This window comes from Ambystoma mexicanum, chromosome 11, assembly GCF_040938575.1.
Source record: "Ambystoma mexicanum isolate Mex_15411 chromosome 11, UKY_AmexF1_1, whole genome shotgun sequence".
In the NCBI taxonomy this organism is placed as follows: domain Eukaryota; kingdom Metazoa; phylum Chordata; class Amphibia; order Caudata; family Ambystomatidae; genus Ambystoma; species Ambystoma mexicanum.
Window position 1 is genome coordinate 230,873,279 of NC_090934.1, and position 9,788 is coordinate 230,883,066.

Sequence of the window (9,788 nt, forward strand, 5' to 3'; positions counted from 1 at the left end):
TGGAGAAACTGCACACTCTGTTCCTTTTTCGTGCCAAGTGGCTGGGCACTGGTAGGATCCAACAGCGTACTGGGGTCTAATCCCGAAGTTGAAAAGCCAATGTTAACGCGTTGCTATGAAACACTGTTGCTGGGTCCAGGACGCTGCCAGGAATGATGGAACGAAGCAATTCCTCCGGCTTGCGAGCCTTTCACCGTAGCGAAGATTACTGATGAAAGCGGGAATGATTTCAAGCGGGAGAATACTAACCTTTATGGCTCTTGTGATATGACCATACAGTCAGTGTTGAAAATAAAAACATTTCACACAAACACAAACAACTGTCCCCAAGCTCAGACTGCCATCCAAGAAGTATGTTACTTTCCCTATATTTTACACATTTGCTTTATATACTGTGTATGAGTCAGGTGGTTTATGTCGGCCCTGCTTTGTGTACAGCTGAGAATACACAGGCAGCACTTGATACATAACACCAATACTAGCAGAACAGGAAGAGATTTAATTGTATGCTCATTACTAACTGCATGTGTTCTATCTTCTCTTCCTTTCACTTTACAGGGTCAATGGAAATAAACACACTGGTGTACGATGCGCTGCATCACACACCAACCACCACACAGCACACCAAAAGGAGTCCGTTTATTTCCTTGGAAGGGTCCTCCGCCTTCTGCTGTTGACTCGTTCAGGCAGAGAAGACATAATAAAACACCTGCCCGACATGGCCCAATGTCCTCTGCACCGCTCCTTAGCTCTGAAGAAGCGTTGTGAGCTGCAGGTCTTAGTCGGGTCCAGTGAACCTGCCATCCAGGGAAATGGGGACTCAGACTACCCGGCTAGCAGACGGCTATCAAGCTGCCATAATGACGCACTGAAGCCTATTATCCTGTAATCATTAAACGATGCCTGGGATTGTCGGTCTCATGTTCAAACCCCTCGCTGCTTCTGAGCTAATGAACCATTGCTGCCCATCACGGCGAGTAATAGGGGAAAAAACAAGACAGTTTGCTAATGGGGCCTTTATAAAGGCATATTCTGACTGGATGTGAAAAATAAACATATTAAGAATAGATCAATAGGGGAATCTGTGTACCTTTACCACTCAATCATATATTGTTTAAGTTAAGTTTGCCACCGGCTTCTTCACACATGTGTATGTGTGCTTCCGCTGCTGGCCTTGCTAACAGAATGAAGCCCAAAGAAATGTGCTGCTCATGTCTCGAATTTACCCATGTCCCTCCCCCATTCTGCATTCCCATTGGAGGATGCCCAGGGGTCGCAAGGTATTGGCTAGAGGTCGCAACCAAACATTCAGTGGTCGCAGCTGCGACACATATTGACAGCCAAATTACGTTCCTGCAGCTCAGAATCGGTCCTTCTTAGCAGTTCAGAAATGTGGCTTTGGAAACTATAATGAGCAGTGCAAATATACAACACCAACATTCTGAGGTGGATGGGAGGAGTGGTGGGAATCAGCCTGGATTTCCATGTCTCAAATAGAAGGGAATTCTTCCTATCAGCGCTTCAAAGAAAGAGTTTAGGTGACAGATCCCTCCACACTCACGCTTTTCGGATGTAATGTCCCTGAGCCTTTAGATGCTTAGGGACACATTTGGTAAATAAGAAAAGTCCCCGCAGGAGTTTCACAGTTCAGAAACAAGGATGTTAATAGGAGTGTGCTGTCCTCCATGAATCCAACGTAATAAATAGATCCAGTAAATTAATGGCATAGAAAAGAAGAACAGTGACAGCAAAATTACTTATGGCACCCTTCCCCAACACTGCATGTTCTCCTCCCTCCTATAAACACCATGCCGGCGCCTAACACACATGAAACCCAATCACGATATGCAATGTCATGAAGCAAGGCATCAGGTTACTTTTTGTGAGACTTCAGAATGGTACCAACATCTCAAAGGGTGCTGTAATTTTATGAGGAAATAAACTAATGAAAGGATGGCAAGGGAGGTAAATACCCTGACAATGCAGGCACTTTCCCCAATTCTGAGGTGAATGCAAAAATAGAAAAGTGGTGTTCCATGGAGGAACAACACTTTTCTAAAGAGCACCAGATTCTGTTAAAGAAAGAATGTGGAGGCCTAGTCTTGGAGCTCATCTTTTGCATTTGCCAGATGTATGGCCCACCAACAGCAATAGCAATTGTCAGTAATGCAGGGCAGGACCTGCAACAGTATTCTGCTTGTAAAGCACTGGTTTTGCATTTATTGTATTGTATTGTATCTTATTAAACTTCTAAAGTGCTTTACACCAAAGCACTGTACATAGTTAGGGAGATGGTACAAAAAGAGATCTGATGACAACTCAGTACTGAAATGAAAAGCAAGAAATAAAACAAGAAAAACTAAACCATAGAAAGAATATAATGGCCTAGCAAGTAAAGAAAATTGGCCAGACAAAAATATTCACTACAAAGGATAAAAAGGACAAGGGAGACGGAAGCAGCCATCCCAACATTAATGGCAGGAGACAGATGTCAAAGTCACTCTGAGAAGCAGCACAATACAAGGGCAAGGAAAGGAGGGCCATTCCAGGAATAGACCCTACAACAATCATCAGTTAATGATGATAACAAAAATAAGGAGTTTCAAGGGATTTCACCCATACTGCCCTGTAGAAGCAACAGGTGAGATACCATTTCATGCCAGAATTCTCCATATTTAGTTAACCAGCATTAACGTGACAAGGCCTAGAAGAATGTAGTGCCTTGAAGAAAGAGAAAGTAATGTGCTATATTTAGTATTTTAGTATTTTATTTATTTCTATAGCGCACCAGGCCCAGGGGCAACCGGGCGCTTAACTTAGTTACAACAAGATGAAAGCATAAAAGGCATAAAAGACTGCCCTTTAAGCATATATGCTTAAAGGGCAGTCTATACTGCAATGTGAACAATATTTAGAATAGCGACAGTAGTGCTTCAAACAGCAGAAGTATACTCAAAGTGCTTTAATGCTCAAAGAGGCTCCTATAGACCTGTGTTAGTCTTGTATTGCAAAGTAGCTACATAGCAAGAGTTTTTATAATGTATCACACACGTGTTTCATTCCTTGATTCATCTAACCATTCATTATAGCAAAGCACAGCTTCGCAACTAAAACAGTTTATTCATAGATATGTACATGCAAATATGCTTATGCTTACATGTGTAGTTTTGGGCAGGCCTGTGTGGGAACCCCATATGCCATGCACATTGGTCGAGCAAATAATCAAACCCACTTTAGTTTCCACATTAAGGGAATAAGCGGCAGTCTGCTTAGGAGAACAGGAGAACAACATGAGGTCCTTTAGATCGGAACTAGAGATATCATTTAGCGAAACGCGGATACATTGTCACATTGCTAAAGGGAGGTACTTTGGCTTTCTTGTTTACATACATCACACATATCAGGTGAGGAACTTCCAAGTTACACAGGTTAGAATCCTTTGCAGAGGTTCTGCCCACCACATGACAGCATCTTTATGATAAGGGAATTTCCAAGCAATTCATTCCTATAAATATGCTACCAGCCCCTTTACAGAGGCTGGCTGACTGGAGGGCTTGCAGAGGAAGGTGTATGCTAGCTCTTAGCTGCACCTTAGAGACATGCAATGAGTTTTGTGGGGTGTAATGGCAACAGGATCAAATGAACTGAAATGCCAAGTTAGGTCCAAACTGTGCAGCAAGATACTTGACAAGATGTGGCTGACAAACAAAAAGCAGAGCAGTTCATTTTCAAATCGCATAACATGTAAACGCAGTGTCCTTTTTATAAAGCAGAGAGGCCAAGGAAATGTGGGTCTTCTGCAGATTGAAAACCGCAATAAAATGCTGTTTTGCATTGAAAGAAAGGCATACAAATTGGGTTGTGCAAATTAAATGACAAAGAGGTAAAATCAGAAGCCTACCTTTTCACTATGGTATGAAAAAATGAAAGCCACTTTTCACAACTAAGAACAGCATGGAAAAATAAAGATATTTGCGGATTGGAAAGAAAGGAACTGTGTACCAGTGAAAACCCCCTGGCCTAAACCTTTTAAAGGTATATTATAGTGTCAAGTGGAACATTGGTACTTTTGCAGCAAAGAACACTATACACATGGGAAAACAAATCTCCATGGCCAGAGTCCATTGAATGTACATATGAGGATATAAATATAAACATTGATGGCATGATGCGAGATATTAAAAAGGCCTCACATGAAGGGTAAATGTGACCGATTGGAAATTAAATGTTTCTATTATTCAGAGCACAGAAGGCTTGTGTGAGCTTAAAGACTTTTCACCTGAAACTTAAAAACAGTGACCTTCTCCCATCATATGCCAGGCTCTCCATCTGAAAGACTCTTGCTTTGAAGTGGCAGAGACAGAGATGAAGCTGCATGACACATGAATTTATTGGTCTGGCTGGGTCAACAGAAAGGCTGCCATTAATTAGGTGAACTCTGGAAAATCCCCAAAATTCAAGAACTTATGTGGTCCCTCTCTCGGCTGGCTGGGGGGGATGGCCTGCTATAAAGATTGTCACATGAGGCCAGAAACCCATCTGGACAGCAAGGTAAGATAACTTTAGCATCCATTATCCCAACTTTTGACTATACAAGAATATTAAGTGATTTACACTAGCCTTAGTCAACAATTAAATCAGATGCCTATGACTCAGGTTGAGTGGGGGAAGTGAACCTTAATGTGCCATTAAAACAGATTATGCACATATGTAATTATTTTTCCATTAGTTTACATTGAAGATCAAATTCAGTTGATTGTCCCAGGAACCGTAAATCGTAAAATGATAACCCAGATATCATGGGAAAGCTAATGAACATACCTTTGTATTGATTCAACTCTTATAACAATCCGACCTTGGGAACAAAAGGTATTACCTAATATGTGGCAGTAACTCCCCAGATTTTTTTTAAAAAGAGGATATTCAGGGAGGTTATAGTTTAATAATTTAGAACATGTTATGGTGAGAACTGTTATACATTTTGACGGTCATTAGCACATGCAACATCATGTAGAACCAAGCTATATTGTATTAAGTTTGGTATGGTGAGTAGAATTCAAAGATATATATATATTGTCAGGTTTATTTATAAATTAGAGAAAGGTGTGATGTAGAGAATTTTTCAGTGCAAAAATAAAAATTTGTAAAAAGTAAATGCAAGTGGGTGGACTGATCCCCACCCAAATCTGGCCTTGGTAAACTGAAGGGGCCAATCAGAGCAGAGGAGCCACCCCTGAAAGAAGGGGATGGAGAATAGTTGACCAAGAAATGACTAGCCGATAAGCTGGCATATGATAATTCAGACATTTTTGTGGGTGTGATTATGGTTTTTATAATGTGTTGCATAATAGAAATCAAGGATCTTCCTGGGAAATGAAGAGAGCGCTTCCTACAATCATCTGGGTGGAACAATTGATGGAGTTTTAACAGTGCACGGGAGACTGCCTGACTTTACCTGGGTTGGAACTGCATATGAGATTGCTGAAGGAAACCAGGGAAACAGAGATATATGCTGGGATCTCTGCAAGGAAAGCTAAATGCTGGTGGATATACCTGACTGAAAGGCCTAACCAGACCCCTGTGTTCCCATATAGTTACTGAATGTGGTGAGGGAGCTCGGGGGAGTTCGAAACCGCTGTCCTCTTTCCTAGTGCTCATTCAAGTTATAGCCATTTAAAATAATTGAGTATTCTTATTTGTGATTTAAATCCAACTTCAGAAAAGGATTACTGAGTTCATGATTTTGTAATGTTCCATGGCATTGTTTAATTTTGACATTCTGGGGTTTTTGTGGGACATAATGGTTGAACTGTTTATTTGGCCTGTGTTCCATGCACATGAGACCCAAATGTCAAATCCCAAAAAGTGAGTTTTTGTATGGAGGCTTTGTTTTGTGCCACAGAGAAGGTGGCGTGTGCAATCATTTGGTGCAAATATTAATTGGACATATTATTCAATATATATATATATATTCTGTCTGTAACACGGCCTGGTTCTTGGCTTATTGGTGGCACAGGGGGAGGGATCTACGTGGCTCTATATGATTCATGCAAACAATCCAGACCAATATAGGGCCTCATTATGAGGTTGGAGGTAGTCTTGCCAGTTTTACCTCTATACCGGCATTAAAATCCGGCACCCGCGAATGGGCAATTACCAGGGTATTCTGGCCCCGCCAGACATTCTCAAGGGGAATGGGGTTGCCTGTAGCACCAGCACCGTTCATAACGGTGCCGGTGCTGAAGGGCTTGCTGTGCTTGCGGGTGCCTTTCATTTCACCACGGGAGACCTGGCAGAATGAAAGGCACCCGCGAGCCCAACTCGGAGTTTGCCGGTCCAGTAACAATGGTACCGGCAAGCATACCGGTACCGTTAATACCGGACCGGCAACCTCGTAATGAGGCTCATAGTGTGTGTTCGAGAGTACACATAGTGCGCCACAAAAACTGAGACGATGTTTTTTGAAAATGTGGCACTGTATTGCTAACCCCACTATTGAAGTATTTGTTGCAAATGAAATTGGTTCTAGTGTGAATTATACCAATTTTAGACGTATTCTGTGTTTGGTATATTGCTTTTACCATTGTGAAGTGCACAAGAGATATATATATTGTTGTTTTATACATGGTTTTGATAAAAATTGGCAATCTTTTTTTAAAATATAATAAAATAGTACTTTAAATCTAAAAGGCGTGAGTAGGCTCCGAAATATGTTGGGAAGGTGTGAGAAGTGGGGTGAGTGAATGAAGGGCGAACAGATGGCGAAACAATTGTCTCTACAAGGAGCTCTTTTTTGGTCATTTACCTGGTAGGAAAAGAGACAGGAAACCAGACCCCATCTTTTTTGATAGATCTATATGAGTCATAGACAGGGCTAGACTGAATCAGACAAATTATATATTGGGGTAGCCTGTAAACATATCATTACAGAATTGTGTGCACTGTTCTGTTTTATTTTGATGCAGTGATTCTGTGCTTTGGATATCAGGACAATATATATCGAAATGCAATGATTGCTTTAGTGTTGCAGCTTTTGGTTTAGTTTGAAAACTGTAGAGTGGGTTTGAATGCCCATCCTAGAGTGTTGCTCTAGTGTTGCTGTAAGTGACTTGAGCATTGTATTGTGGCTTTTGATTTCCTTAGTGGAAAGGGTAAGGCTGGGCAGGGCCTTTATCAATGGATATATGATTTGAGCCCATGTTGGGTTGGACCAGGATTTCTGTGTCGCAAAAGCCCTGTGTGATTGAAGCCCCATGCCGAGGACAGTGATGTAGATTGATTTATCCACCAAGCAAATGTGGTTGAATTCTATGTGATTGTAGTAGGAAAACCTGAGGGTTTAAAGATGAAACATTGAGTTGATCTAGAGAGAATGTACAAAGGGTTTTTATATATGTGAATAAACTATTTCTTTTTTACAACCTGGTCATTCCTGAGAGACATTGGTACAGTGAAATGCTAATGAACAGCACTGTGTACTGTGATGCATTACGCCTCTCTCTCAGAAGTCTTTCTGTGTGTCAATCTCGATACCCACCTATGTGCATTAGAAGCAACGTCGTGGATGTGTTGCAGAGCTCGTAAGTCATCAGGTTTAGAGGTTGTAAGTCAACAGAGTTGTGACAAGTGAATTGGGAAGAGGATACACTTCTAAGCCCACGTACATACTTCTTTTTTTCAGAAACATTTTATTAAGTTTCCAATAAACAACAACATTTTCATAAAAAGTACACGTCTCATACTAAGCAGTAATAATCAAAATTACAGTACATTGTAAATATCATATTTTGCACATTCTAGCATAATAACTATATCCAATGAATTCAAGGAACACACAACTAATACACATATACAAGTACAAAAGACAACACAAACAGGAAGAGGAAAAAAGGGAAAATTGGGACTGTAAAAAGATGAGACGAGACGTCCTGTGGGTTCTAAATAAGTGGCCAATAGCGTCCCTGTTGCATAAGAAGGGCTCTAGACCTTACTCTTAGCTGAGCTGAGAGCCCTTAAGGTACGAGCTCTTACTAACTTGGGTGCTCCTAAAGGACACGCAACACAAGTTAAAATATGGCACCTGTGAGGTGTCGTAACATATACTACACACGTTTTTTTTTTTACATGTACTAAATAGGTTTTACTTTTATAAACAAGGCATTTCCAAAATGGCGACACCACTTTTCTGATTTACTGGAAGCTCAGGGACAGTCTCGTAAATCAGAAAAGTGGCAGAGTTTCTAGAAATCCTCACAGTGACACTGGTCCACCCGCTGCCCCCACAACGATAGACGTTAGCATCTTTTTCTGCTGGAAAGAATATCAGATTCCCTCACATTATTCCACACCCCTTGGAATGGTAGTGCTGGAAACTGGAGGACAGAATGTCTGTTTTTCACACTAGTCTTCTGCAGAGCTCAGAATCAGTCCCGGAATCGTGGACTGGATGGTTGGATATCACCATTAACCTAAAATACTGAGGGCCTGGTTCTGAGGTGCATGCAAAAGAAGAAAAGTGCTGTTCCTTGGTGGAACCACACTTTTCTTAATTGCACAAGATTCCATTTAAATCTGTAGGTGGTCGGTTGAAGTATAATCAGCCATTTTCAAGCAACGTGTGACTGCTGTGCTTTATTGCTTGCCAACCCCCGCGCCAACCGTTGTGCCAACATATGTGCAGGGCAGCAGCTAAAAGGGTATTCTCCTCCCTTTACTCCCTCATAGCGCCGAAAAGGAGCTGATAACCGGTATCTTGGGAGCTGTCCGGAAGTGTTCTGGATGGTTTTTGAAACAGGTTTTCTAATTACCTGGCTTCAAAAGCAATTCAGAAATTGGCCACAAGATGGCAAAGAGCTGCACTGAAGCACATCCGGGAAGCAGATAGTTCAAGCATAATACAGAATGTCAAAAATAAGGTTAGAGCTCTTCCTAACTCGGGTGCTCATGAAGGACATACAACAGGACTCAAAATATGGCACCTGTGAGGTGTTAACATCCACTGCACACAGTTTTCTTTTATAATCAAGGCATTTCCCAGATTTACTGAGTACTCTGGATTACTAAAAGCTCAAGGACACTTTCATAAATCAGAAAAGTTACAAACTTCCTAGAAATCCTTGCAGTTACACTTGTCCACCCGCTGGCCCCAAAGCGATAGATTTGAGCAGTTTCCACTGCTTGAATGAACAACAGCTCCCTTCCACTCCTTCCGCCCACTGGAGAATTGTGGTGCTGAAAACTGGAGGGGAGAATGTTGGCTTTCAACACTACTTTTCTCCCTAACTCAGAATCGGGCCATCGTTCACCAGGTCCATTGATATGCCACCAGGCACGGATGGTGCGTCTTCAAGAAAAATGGCAGGGAAGCTGTAATGGCAGGAAAGCAGAATTCTGTGCAAATAAGTGAATTGCTGTTGTGAAAAGGAGCAACACTTTCCTTATGTTGCACATGCATCAAAAGATCGAATTAAGAGGTCTGTGTAAAATTGGAAAAGTGCTGTTCAATGAGGGCACAAAACTTTTCCTAAAATTGCTATATTCTGCCCCTATTCTGTGGAGCATTGAAAAATAGAAAAGTGTTCTTCCATAAAGTAAGAACACATTTCTTAAAAGCACCATATTCTGTCAAATTAAAAATAGGACGGTCTGGAAACAAAGCCTTGACTTTTGCAGTTATTCCACCGACCTCAGAATGATGGTTCTGAAAACCTGAAGGGAGAATCTCGTCTTTCTGCAATCACTGTATCCCGAGCTCAGAATCAGGCCATCTGTAATACAAACAAAGTTGC